This window comes from Xenopus tropicalis, chromosome 8, assembly GCF_000004195.4.
Source record: "Xenopus tropicalis strain Nigerian chromosome 8, UCB_Xtro_10.0, whole genome shotgun sequence".
NCBI classification, from domain to species: Eukaryota; Metazoa; Chordata; class Amphibia; order Anura; family Pipidae; genus Xenopus; species Xenopus tropicalis.
In genome coordinates this window covers 83,448,204-83,460,774 of record NC_030684.2, presented here as the reverse complement: position 1 = coordinate 83,460,774, position 12,571 = coordinate 83,448,204, and positions in this window count along the sequence as shown.

Genomic DNA, 12,571 nt, shown 5'->3' with positions numbered 1-12,571 from the left:
AGATAAAATACTTTGGCTACTGTCACACATAGCGTTTCTACAAACACAATAAGGGGCAGACGGGAGCAGATCAGCCTTTCTAAATCAGCAGAGAAGCTCTTATGTATGCAGCTAGCCTTTGAAATAAAAGAAAGGACTAAAAACGATGAGGATTGTAGTACCTTCCTTCCCAGCAATAAGTGGTATGTAGATTCAAAGTAACAGATTTATTTGTTTGGCATTTTAATAAGACTCACTATTCTACATTTAAAAGAAACACAAGCAGGACAACTATATTGGTTTTAATCAGTACATAAAAACAAAACAGAATGATAAATGCTCTGAAACAATATATTGAATACACAGCAGCACTTTGTGAATACCTGTATACACATTGGCATACTCAGGAGTATCAGGTCTGCAAAGAACAAAGCAAAAGAGTAACATATACAAGGTCACAGAGGGGTGCAGCTGGCACTTGAGTAGTTACATGTTGTGTGACAAATGACAAAGCAGCACTCTGGAAACTCACACCCCACATCCCTCCATGGGCAACCAGCCAAGAACAGAAGCTCCCTCTTTTTTTGTCAGATTTCTGTCTGCAGTTGTCAGAGATAGATGTCAGCTCGAGAATGCTTTTTAAACAAGCCAAGGTTTACTGTGCCCAAGGCAGACTTATGTTCTCAAAGCAGAGTCGAACTACAGAAGGGGAGAAGGAGAAGGGGAAAAGACTGTTTCTTTGAATACCCAAATACCTACGTAGCATTCTCGGAAACTGGAAGAGAACAAGTGGCCATTACGTTACATTATGTTTACTACAGCATTCCAAGTGGGACTGTTGTATGGGAATAAAAGTTTACTTTAGTTCCAAAGGACTTACGATAACAAGGGAGAAACATTCATGTAAAGGAAAATGTGCAGGGAAATAAAAGACAATGCGCAATGTTCTACTTTTCATTTAAGAAAATTGAATAGCACATAAATACTAGAGTACTTATAAATAGGTACAGGGACATTTTCCTTTTAAACCTGTTCTGTGTATAATTCTGTAAAGCAACCACGTTCTTTCAATTCAGCCCAAAGCCTAGACCTGATTCCAGCAGCTGCTGATCTACAAACACATTCTGAAGTCTCTTTTATATCCAGTCTGATGCCTTGATTTGCTGTACAACAGTCAGCAGCTTCCATACAATTGAAGTGAAAGATCAAACATGCCTGTACCTCAAGGATGTTCCATCTGGTGGATTCCCCAACCAGAGCCAGTACAGACGTGCACAAGTAATTTAAAAGGAGTGTGTGTGGTATGCATATCTCTACAGGTGCTCCAACCATGGATGGCTTGCAGCACTGATGCACATGAGTATACCCTATACTAGGTTTGCCTCACTGATATTTTATCTCTGAACAAGAGTGCAGAGAAAATTCAGTATCACATCGTTCTTGATAATGCAAGATTATTATACCAAACAATAGGACCTAACAGAGAGGAAAAAGAAAAACTATTCCCTTATTCTTGTACAAATGAAAGTTACTGTTATCCATCGAAGAGTAAATCAGAATGAACCAGCTTCTCTTGCATAAGTACATAGGAACTGGCCTAGGAAAAGCTATGGAGATCTTTATTTAGATGAACATATTAAAAAGCAAATGTAATCACATTTGCTACATGTTTATTAAAGAGCTAATAGCCTGGAATTGGTCAGTGTTAATCCAACAAGCTGTTCTTTATATGTGTTGCACAAAGATTTCATTGAGTACAGAACATCCCAGGACTTTCATGAGGCAGGTACCCTAGAAATTACACAGTGGTATTCTAGGACAATTTGCAGTTAATTTGTATTTTGCATCCACTTATAATCTTGTTGAGGCTGCTGCAGGCAATGGTTCAGTCAAGGGAGCTATATAAGCCTGCCTCTTTCTGTCCTCTGTGCCTTGTCATTAAGCTTTTTGGCAGTGATCTAGCCTGCTCCTGACTTCTGTCTTTGTCCTTTACTCTGTAAATTTTGTAGCTCTGAACTCTAGCCTGTTTATGGGACTCTTGCTATTGTCTGCCATCTGCACCTGATCTCTAGCCTGTCTTACTACGGCTAGAGGTTACACTTTCGATTTGAAGCAGACAAATCACACAGGACTACCCAGAAGCTGGACTCCAGTCTACTAGTCTACACTCCTGACAATAATAACATAACTCCAAGTGTTTGAAACTTGAATATATAGAATTTTATATCATTCCAGCCCCAGTAAATGCAAACACCATCCCTGAGCCGGTGCATAGCAGCGCCACAGAGCACAACAGTGGGCTACCATTTTATTTCCCTTGTACAGTACAGCATGACAGGTTATTTATGCGCAGAACATTCTATCTCTATATATGAAATAATACCATATAAAGGCATGATTTCTATATGTATGAAACATACCCAGCCTGTTTATCTGTATTTTGCACATAAATAATAGTTCTACATCTCATATTTGCAGATCTTTCATATAAGAGAGGCAGTCTTCTAATGCAAGCCCTGCATCTAAAGTCCAATTGATTGGACAGGCCAACAGGAATGATCAGATCTGTACTTGATTCAGCCAGCCACATAATGGTCAAATTTATCAAGTCCAAGGGAAATTTACAAAAATGTTGGTAAATGAAAATCTTGTAGAAATGTTTTTTATGTGCCAGCTTATTCAGTCAATTTTATGCCTCTACCGACAATTTTCAGAAAAATGTCATTAAAAAGTGGGCATGCCTATTATGTACAAACTTTCTAAGAATTTGTCGTACCTACAGCATTTTTACAGATATTTACAGAATTCACAAAAATGTTGGTAAAGGAAAATGTGGTATAAAAATGTTGTTTATGCTCCAGCTTATTCACAGACCAATTTTCCATAATTATTCTGCCAACAATATTCAAAAATGTTAAAATGTAGGCATGGCTATTGTGTACAACCATTTTGAGAATTAGTCACACCCACAACATTTTTACAGACATTTTTACACCACAATGTCTCCACCAAAACAGAAATGTTGGGAAAATGTTGATAGGTTAATTTGGCTTAAATCTGTATGTAGTTTTGGCGCACAAACAACATTTTCACAACGCAATAATGACAATTTTGTACCATGTAAACGACACTGTTTAAAATTTGGTGGCACTACGATAAATCCATAACACTATAAGATACATTTTGTGAATTTGTCTGCTTATGCCATTTTTAGAAATTGGTGACCAAAATCTCAAGTAGTACACTGATTAACAAAAAAAGTGTAATGTATACAATCTTGTATTTAAAAAGTTTTCGTTTTCATTAATGAGCTAGTTTTAGATTAATGTATGAGACAATAAAATGCGATTTCCAAATCAGTTGTATTCCCCCATAAAGATTAAAGCTTTATTGTGATATATATCCATATATTATGCAAAACAGCAATTTTCATATTTTAAATCTTGTTTTCCAAGGCAAACTAATATTACCCTTCAGGAAATGCCCCTTAAGAGAAATGACTAGCAAATAAAATGCAAAATCCTGTTGACAATATCATTATTACAAGGCTTATGTAGATCTGGGACTGGGTTTGATGGCATACCAATAGATTTAATAAGAGATAAACACAAATCTAAAATACAAAATCTGAAAACTGTCTGTTTAAGAAACAAATTCACAAAAGTGGAGGTAGAGGTTTGTGAATGAAAATACAACAAATCTCCACTTTTATTTTGTCTTGATATCACCACTTTTGTAACATAGTAAGTAACATAGTAAGTTGGGTTGAAAAAAGACATACGTCCATCAAGTTCAACCATAATGCCTATACCTAACCTGCCTAACTACAAGTTGATCCAGAGGAAGGCAAAAAACCCCATCTGAAACCTCTCTAATTTGCCTCAGAGGGGAAAAAATTCCTTCCTGACTCCAAGATGGCAATCGGACCAGTCCCTGGATCAACTTGTACTAAGAGCTATCTCCCATAACCCTGTATTCCCTCACTTGTACTGAGAGCTATCTCCCATAACCGTGTATTCCCTCACTTGCTAAGAATCCATCCAGCCCCTTCTTAAAGCTATATAATGTATCAGCCAGTCCGACTGATTCGGGGAGGGAATTCCACAACTTCACAGCTCTCACTGTAAAAAATCCTTTCCGAATATTTAAATGGAACCTCCCTTCTTCTAAACGGAGTGGGTGCCCTCGTGTCCGTTGGAAGGACCTACTGGTAAATAAAACATTAGAGAGGTTATTATATGATCCCCTTATATATTTATACATAGTTATCATGTCACCTCTTAAGCGCCTCTTCTCCAGTGTAAACAGACCCAACTTGGCCAGTCTTTCTTCATAACTGAGACTTTCCATACCCTTTACCAGCTTAGTTGCCCTTCTCTGGACCCTCTCTAACTCAATAATGTCCCGTTTGAGCACTGGAGACCAAAACTGAACAGCATATTCTAGATGGGGCCTTACCAGCGCTCTGTAAAGGGGAAGAATAACCCCCTCCTCCCGTGAATCTATACCCCTTTTAATACAGCTCAAAACCTTGTTTGCCCTTGCAGCTGCTGCCTGGCATTGCTTGCTACAGCCAAGTTTATTATCTACAAGGACTCCAAGGTCCTTCTCCATTATGGATTTGTCTAGTGCAGTCCCATTAAGGGTATACGGGGCTTGCATATTTTTACATCCCAGGTGCATGACCTTACATTTATCCACATTAAATCTCATCTGCCACTTAGCTGCCCAGATTGCCAGTTGGTCAAGATCCTGCTGCAGGGATGTCACATCCTGGATAGAATTGACTGGTCTGCAGAGTTTTGTGTCATCTGCAAACACTGATACATTACTCATAATACCCTCCCCTAAGTCATTTATGAACAAATTAAACAAAAGTGGACCCAGTACAGAACCCTGAGGGACCCCACTGAGAACCTTATTCCAAGTAGAGAATGTACCATTAACAACCACCCTCTGTACCCGATCCTGTAGCCAGTTTTCTATCCATGTGCAAACGGCTTCACTAAGACCAATAGACCTTAGTTTAGAAAGCAGTCGTTTGTGGGGAACGGTATCAAATGCTTTGGCAAAATCCAAATAGATTATATCTACTGCATCCCCACTGTCCAGCTTCTTACTTACCTCATCATAAAAAGCAATTAAATTGGTCTGACATGACCTGTCCTTCATAAAGCCATGCTGATTACTGCTCATAATGCCATTCTCCACTACATAATTTTGAATGTGATCCCTTAACAAGCCTTCAAATAACTTGCCCACCACGGATGTCAAACTTACAGGCCTATAATTGCCAGGCTGAGATCTTACTCCCTTTTTAAATATGGGAGTGACATTCGCCTTCTTCCAATCCCTAGGTACCATACCTGATGAGAGCGAGTCTGAGAATATCAGAAACAAGGGCCACTGCAATTCTGCCCCTAGCTCTCTCAGTACCCGAGGGTGTATTCCATCTGGCCCCGGTGCCTTGTTTACATTTATCGTGTGTAACCCTTTAAGCACCATATCCTGTGCCAACCACTGTATAGTTGGAGCTGAGGCAACAGTGAAGCTATTGGGTGGGACTTGGCCCACTGGCTCCTCTACTGTATACACAGAAGAAAAGAACTGGTTAAGCACATCTGCCTTTTCTGTATCCGCTGTAACCATATTGTTATTATAACTCAATGGGGCCACACCCTCAACCTGCATCTTTTTACTATTAATATACTTAAAAAACTTTTTGGGGTTAGTCTTGGCCTCGGCCGCGATGCGCTCCTCATTTTCTATCTTTGCCTTCCGGATTGCTGTTTTACAACACTTGTTATAGTGTTTATATTCATTAAACGCATCTACTGTCCCCTCTGACTTATATTTCTTAAAAGCTTTCCTTTTTTTCCCTATTAACTCCTTTACCTCAGAGTTAATTCTCCCCTTTGAGAACTCTGTAGTTACCAACACTTTTGTGAATTCCCCTCACAAATTTTTAGCTCTTAGGGTTAAGAATGGGAAATACAAGGGCACTATGTAGCGCAGCTGAACACAGACAACATACACAGGTCAATATGGTCAGTATTGGCTTCAGCCAACTGGATATTCCATGCCCCAAATTTATATCGGAACAAGCCAGAGCTTGAAAGTTGTAGCCTTGCTGAAGCTTTCTATTTGTCAAAAATGATAGTGTGCAGTAAAAGCAAGATGTGTTTTACAGTGTCCCAGTGACACTGTATAAAAAGTGTGGCTGGTTTAGCAATATTCTCACACTGCAAGGCAGAGTTCCAGTGATTGTTGGCAGAGTTTCTGTGATATAGCTGCAAGGAATGGAAGGATACGGTAGCTGTTTTCCATGCACAAGCACACACTGGCAATCCGCATTACATTTTTCCTAATTATTCTTAACATCTGGCTTCACACAAACCAGCTTTAAAGCCCATAGAATATTGGCATTTTGGCTTCTGCAAGAGTTGCTTGAGCAAAGACCTGCCTGTCAAAGCTCCGCATTCTTATCACACAAGTGCTTTGGATTCTACAACATAAGCCACTGTTTTCCAGTGAAAGAGAGTGGCCCTTAAAACAAGCCATGTGCCTATACTGTAAGACTTGTAAGTGAACCATTACTATAAAAAATGCACTAATCTGTATTAAAGGCTTAATAATTATTTGTCAATAATATGTTTACAATATCAACTCATGCTGTGAGTCACTGACACACTCCACCTGGTCTAACTGCCTGATTTAAACATGAGTTAGCAATATGCAATGCTTTACTGACTAATAGCATGGATATGGATTTTTGCAGTAGAAAAATAAAATGTTGGGTTAAGGAAGCACGGTAATAATCCATTTATACCTCAAAACAGTAAGACCAAAGAATTGTTAAGTATCTGCTACAGCTTAATGTATTTTTATAATAGTGATGTTTCCCCTTTAAAGCTGCACTGTGTGAGAAACTCAGAAAAAATGGCAAGAATATACAGAAGGATTGCCAGTGTGAACTATCCCCCATATGTATTAAAAGGCGCAACATTTTTCAAAGTGCAGTAACCCCTAGAAACCAATAAGATACTTTCTTTTAAACAGGTGACCAGAAAATGGTACCTTGCTGAGTGGATTCTATTAGTGATGAGCGAATCTGTCCTGTTTCGCTTTGCCGAAAAATTTGCGAACCCTTGAATAGATTCTGCAAAATGGCGAAAATGTCTTGCATCAAAAAAATTTGTTGCATACATCCTTAACTAAATAACCTTATTGTTGTCTTATAGAACAATCTGCTTTAGCCTACCACTAATTCCAGCTACATTATAAGGACTGTGCAAGGATTTCTGTAAAATCAAGCAATGGTTCCATTTAAACTACTACTGTAACTCTATGCTACTGGAGAGATGTAGCAGCCCAGTGACTTCTGGGGCCCAGGCTTTGGTGAAACTAAGAGGGACAAATCAAAGACAAAATAAAAAAAAGAAAACGTTTAGGTCAATACAAGGTTTAGTGAGACATTTATTCTGATGAAGCTGTACCCAAGACAACAGGTTACATGTCACAAACTGTGCCTGTTATTTGTGATGCCTCTTGCCACTAACATATTACAAGACATGCCTGGCATTAAAGGACTTTTGCCAATCTACTGGAAGGCAAATCTATTGAATTAACAGGGCAGAACAGAGTATGCATACAGTAGATGTTTCTGGGTCAACGTTGCATACTCTAGGCTGGTTTATTGCTATCTTATTGCTATCTTTATTAATAACTGATTTTATTTTCTAGATAATTATGCACCACAGGCAGATTCTATCTTCACATATCCCTGCTTTACAGGTACTTTCTATCTCTGACTTCAAATAAGATGCTTATTTAATTTATTGTCCTTTCCTCTTAAGCCATTAAACCATTTTAATCCTTCATGGAACACGAACGGCATACAGTCAGTTTCTATCAAAGGGGCCAAACAAACAATGTTTGTGATGAATATGAAAAGTGGAAGACAAGCACAGCACACATCTGACAGGGTCACACAGCTCTGCCACAAGTAACCTAAAGGCAATGTTAGGTCGCATAGACTATCGCTCACCATAATTTGAATGTAGGACTGTTGCCCTGGTTGGATGAGCAGGTGTTTTGGAAGTTGGTCCTGGCTTTCATTGGGCATGCTACAGGTTGGCAATTACTGCCAGACAGCCTTGACACCAGATATGTATTGATGAGGTAAACAAGGTGAGGGTGAGTTGCCTAAACTGCTAAAACATCTCTACTAGATTATGTGATAAGGAATCAGTTGAAAAACCTAGGTGAAAATTACACCCACAATAATTTTTCAGAGTTTTTAATATAGGATATCAAGTTTTGGATGGTTGTACTGGGTACTAAAGGATTTTGTTAGAAATATATTCCTCCTTCAATATGAAGCACTGATGGGTTCTCATTCATTGGTCCTCCTTGGGCCCCAGTGTATGAGTCGATCAATGTCCCAAGGGTCAGTGTTCCTCTATTTGGAAGATGTCCTGATATTTTCTAAAGATTTCTGAAAGCATTGACTTCAAGTACATGAGGTATTGTCTTGTCTGGGAAAAAAATTTTACTATACCAAACTAGAGAAGTGTGTTTTTCAAGTCCTCAAGATCCACTTTTTAGGATGTATTATTTCCCATTAAAGCTACTAAAGTTTCTGCTATTCATGACTGGCTTTTGCCTATATGCACTAAAACTATACAGAGATTTATTGGGTTTGCTAATTATTACAGGCAGTTAATTAAAGGCTTCTTGTGACATACTGCTTAGATTTTGGCCCTTATATGTAAAGGAGGAAAACACAATGTTTTGCCCCCATAAGCCTTAGAACCATTTAAATGTTAAAGAGAGCCCTTTGCATCTGCACTTGTTCTCATACATGTTGATCCTCCTCTGCCCTACTCTATTGAAGCTGATGTTTCAGATATTGGTGCAGGGGCTATTCTTTCTTAAAGACAAGAAGCCAATAGAAAATTACATGCCTGTGCTTACCTCTTCAAGAAATGCACCCCTCCAGAGTTAAATTATGACACTGGTAACCAGGTACTGCTCACCATTAAATAAGCTTAGGAAGACTGGTGCCACTTACTGGAAGGAGCACCTTATTCAATTACTATCTTTAATGACCATGAAAACGTATTTATATTCAGGTTCTCAAGAGACTGAATCCTAGACAGGCACACTGGGCAGTGTTCTTTTCCCATTTCAATTTCATCATCACCAATTGTCTAGGTCTCGAATATAAAAGGGCAGATACTTTATCCAGAAATTTCATTTACACTGATTCCTCTTTCAAAGACAGGGATCTCATTGTTCTGATATCATTGCTTTCCATTTTTTCAAAAATTGCTACACAGGTCCACTTGACTCAATGGCACTTCCTGACACTCCCACTGGCATGGATTATATTCCTCATGAACTTTGCCTTTCCATTCTGCTTCTGAACCACAGGACTAGACAAGCCACAACCCGGGAGTACAAAAGATGTTCCAACTACAGTAGAACCCCAATTTTATGTACCTAAATTTATAATTTTCCTGGAATTGACACCGTTTTTTTGCAATTCAATACGGGCAAGTTGCATCTTTTTTTTCCTGGATTTTAGGTTTTTACTCCATCTAATGTAAAATCAGTGATCTACTGTATTAAATTTTCTGGTTTGGTGGCTTTCATGAGAAAGATGTCAAAGACTTTATTGCTTCCTGTGATCTCTGTGCTTCCTCCAAAGCTAGTCACTCCCTTCCCAGTGGTTCATTGCAACTACTACCTGTTCGCCCTTTACCAAGGACTTCTGAACCACAGGACTAGACAAGCCACAACCTGTGAGTGCAAAAGGTGTTCCAACTGCAGTAGAACCCCAATTTTATGTACCTAAATTTATAATTTTCCTGGAACTGACACCGTTTTTTGCAATTCAACACAGGAAAGTTGCATCTTTTTTTTCGTTTATTTTAGGGTTTTACTCTATCTAATGTAAAATCAGTGATCTACTGTATAAAATGTTCTGGTTTGGTGGCTTTCATGAGAAAGATGTCAAAGACTTTATTGCTTCCTGTGATCTCTGTGCTTCCTCTAAAGCTAGTCACTCCCTTCCCAGTGGTTTATTGCAACTACTACCTGTTCGCCCTTAACCCTGGACTTGTAATATTGTTATTTGGGTGGTTACAGAAGACAGCAAGATAGCTCATTTTATCCCTCTATGCAAACTCCAATCAACTGTTAAACTTTCTCAACTTTTTATTTAACATATATTCTGAATCCATGGCTTCCCAGCAGAAACAGTCTCTGATAGAGGTTCCCTGTTCATTCCCTAAATCTGGTACTCACTTTGTCTATTGAGATCAACCTCTAATTTTCTTCTGTTTATCATCCTCAATCTAATTGAGCTGTGAAAAAGGTAAATCAAGCATTGGAAGAAAAGATGCCATGTCTCCCTCTGAGAGGATCTAAAAGTAAGTAAAAGTGGGAATCTAAAGTAAGAAGGGCACCCTTATACAGAAAATCACTTTTTCATATGCTATTAACATATATTATTATATTATTATGGAACTTCTAAAACAACCCAATGCACATCTTTGTGAATGTGGTACATGCCATTGTATATGCAAAAGCAGAATATATATATTTTAATATATTTAAAAAATGTAGAAATCAATACACCTACATTACAAACAATAGCATATACATACCACTAGTGTCACAGTGAAAAATATGTTAAAGCAGATATATTGTACAAAAAGATGAGAAACCCTGCTATCTTAATGATGTCACCTAAGGAAATTGTTAATGAAGAGAAAAAAGAAGATGCAGGATTCAAGTGAGAGAACAATATATAAATGCCAAATGTGCAGAGAGAGGGGAATAGTTGAACTGCATGTCCCCAAAAATGACGGAATGATCAGAGTCGGACTGGGGGGTGCAGGGCCCACCAGGGCTGCTACCTCAGGGGCCCGTGCACCTCTCTAGAAGCCCCTGCCATGGCCTTTACACCCCCCGCAGAGGCCCCCATGACCTGTCTGTCCCTCTCCCCCAAACACACATAATTTAAACTTACCTTCAGCGTGTTGGGGGAGGGAGACTGGCAACTTGGGGTAGTGCCTGTTCAGGCCAGGGCTGGCGCCCAACTGGGTTTTTTCCCGGTGCACCAGTGCCCCAGTCCTATGTTGGGAATGATGAGGAAAGAGGCATAGGAATGTTGTTTTAATGACACTGTACAGAAGAGAGAAGAACACTTACAACTCACTGTGGCCAGTGGAGCAAGGGGTATGAAAGAAAGTAAGACCTACAGTGAGAGTCATAGTCAATGATGGCACAGTCACTGTCAGTCTAGAAAAACCAGGTTGCATTTGAGTGAAACAAAAGATATCACTATAGGTGATTAAAGTGGATTTGTTACAGTGTGGTTAATAATCATGGCAGAAGAAAGATTAGTAATGTGAGTAAGGTTAAATTAGAGCAGAGGTGCAGAGTTTGTGAGGGCGAAAGCATGTGGTTATATGCAGGGACAAGGATATGGAAAGATATCACCAAGGAGAAAATATGGAAAAAAGGATTTGAAACAGCTGTGTTTCCATGAAGGAAAAGTAGTTGGAGGTGATTTTGTAGTTATATCCTGTGTAGATACAGGAATGAGTGGATGGAAGCAATGGTTTATTAACAGTATATGGGTTCAAAATAAAGAAATAGTGCAAAGCACTAAGCAGAGAAGCAGATTAACCAGGAAGAATGTAGACATTGTTTTTGGTGTATTATTTCTTCAGAGGAGTTTAACAGTTCATTTATGCAGGAATCAGGGAGAAAGATTTCAGGATCCTTTTTATAACACTCCTTAGAGTTCTCCTTGAAAAGCTCCTACAGTAGGTCATCTCACCCAGTACCAAGCAGCCCCCCAGCACCGGGACAATTCTGCATCCAGGAGAATTAGAAATGACTGGAGTCATAAGTGAAGGACAGCACAAACAGAAAAGAAAAAAACTGTTTGTGCATAGCCTTTAAATCTTTTAATTATTAGACAAACCAAATTTGTACATCTAATTGTACATCTATACTGCTTAAGACACAGATCTTACTCCATTTCTGCAATGCTTAAAATAAGTGCTTCCTAAAGCATTTTTGCAAGATCCTGTGTTCTTGTAACATTAAAACATTGAGGTAAAGTTTATATACTGTTTTAAGTTCCACTATATCCTTAGTTGCTCTGTGTATTCTCTTATGATAGAACCCAGCCCTGAATTTTTTAATCCTGTTGGACACTTCTTCCACTTTCTTTCTATTTTAGAAAGACGACAAATGCTGCAAAAATATTGCCAGCATTTCACCCCAAAAGAAGCTGTATAAAGTCAGACTGGAAAATACTTTGGACTTGAAATGTGGTGTATAAATACTAGACCTTATTATTATACCATTAGGACAATGCTCTCAAACTCCCTCCACAAAATGAGTCAGATCCAAAGTAAACACAGAGCACAAATTACTAAACAGCTCAGCTATAAAAAGAGTGAGGACCCTTCCAAAACCCTGCTTCACGTGACAATCATTACTGAGCGCCAACAATGCTAAACTGGGAATTGATAGGGTCATCATCAGGACGTAGTGTTATCAATGGTCA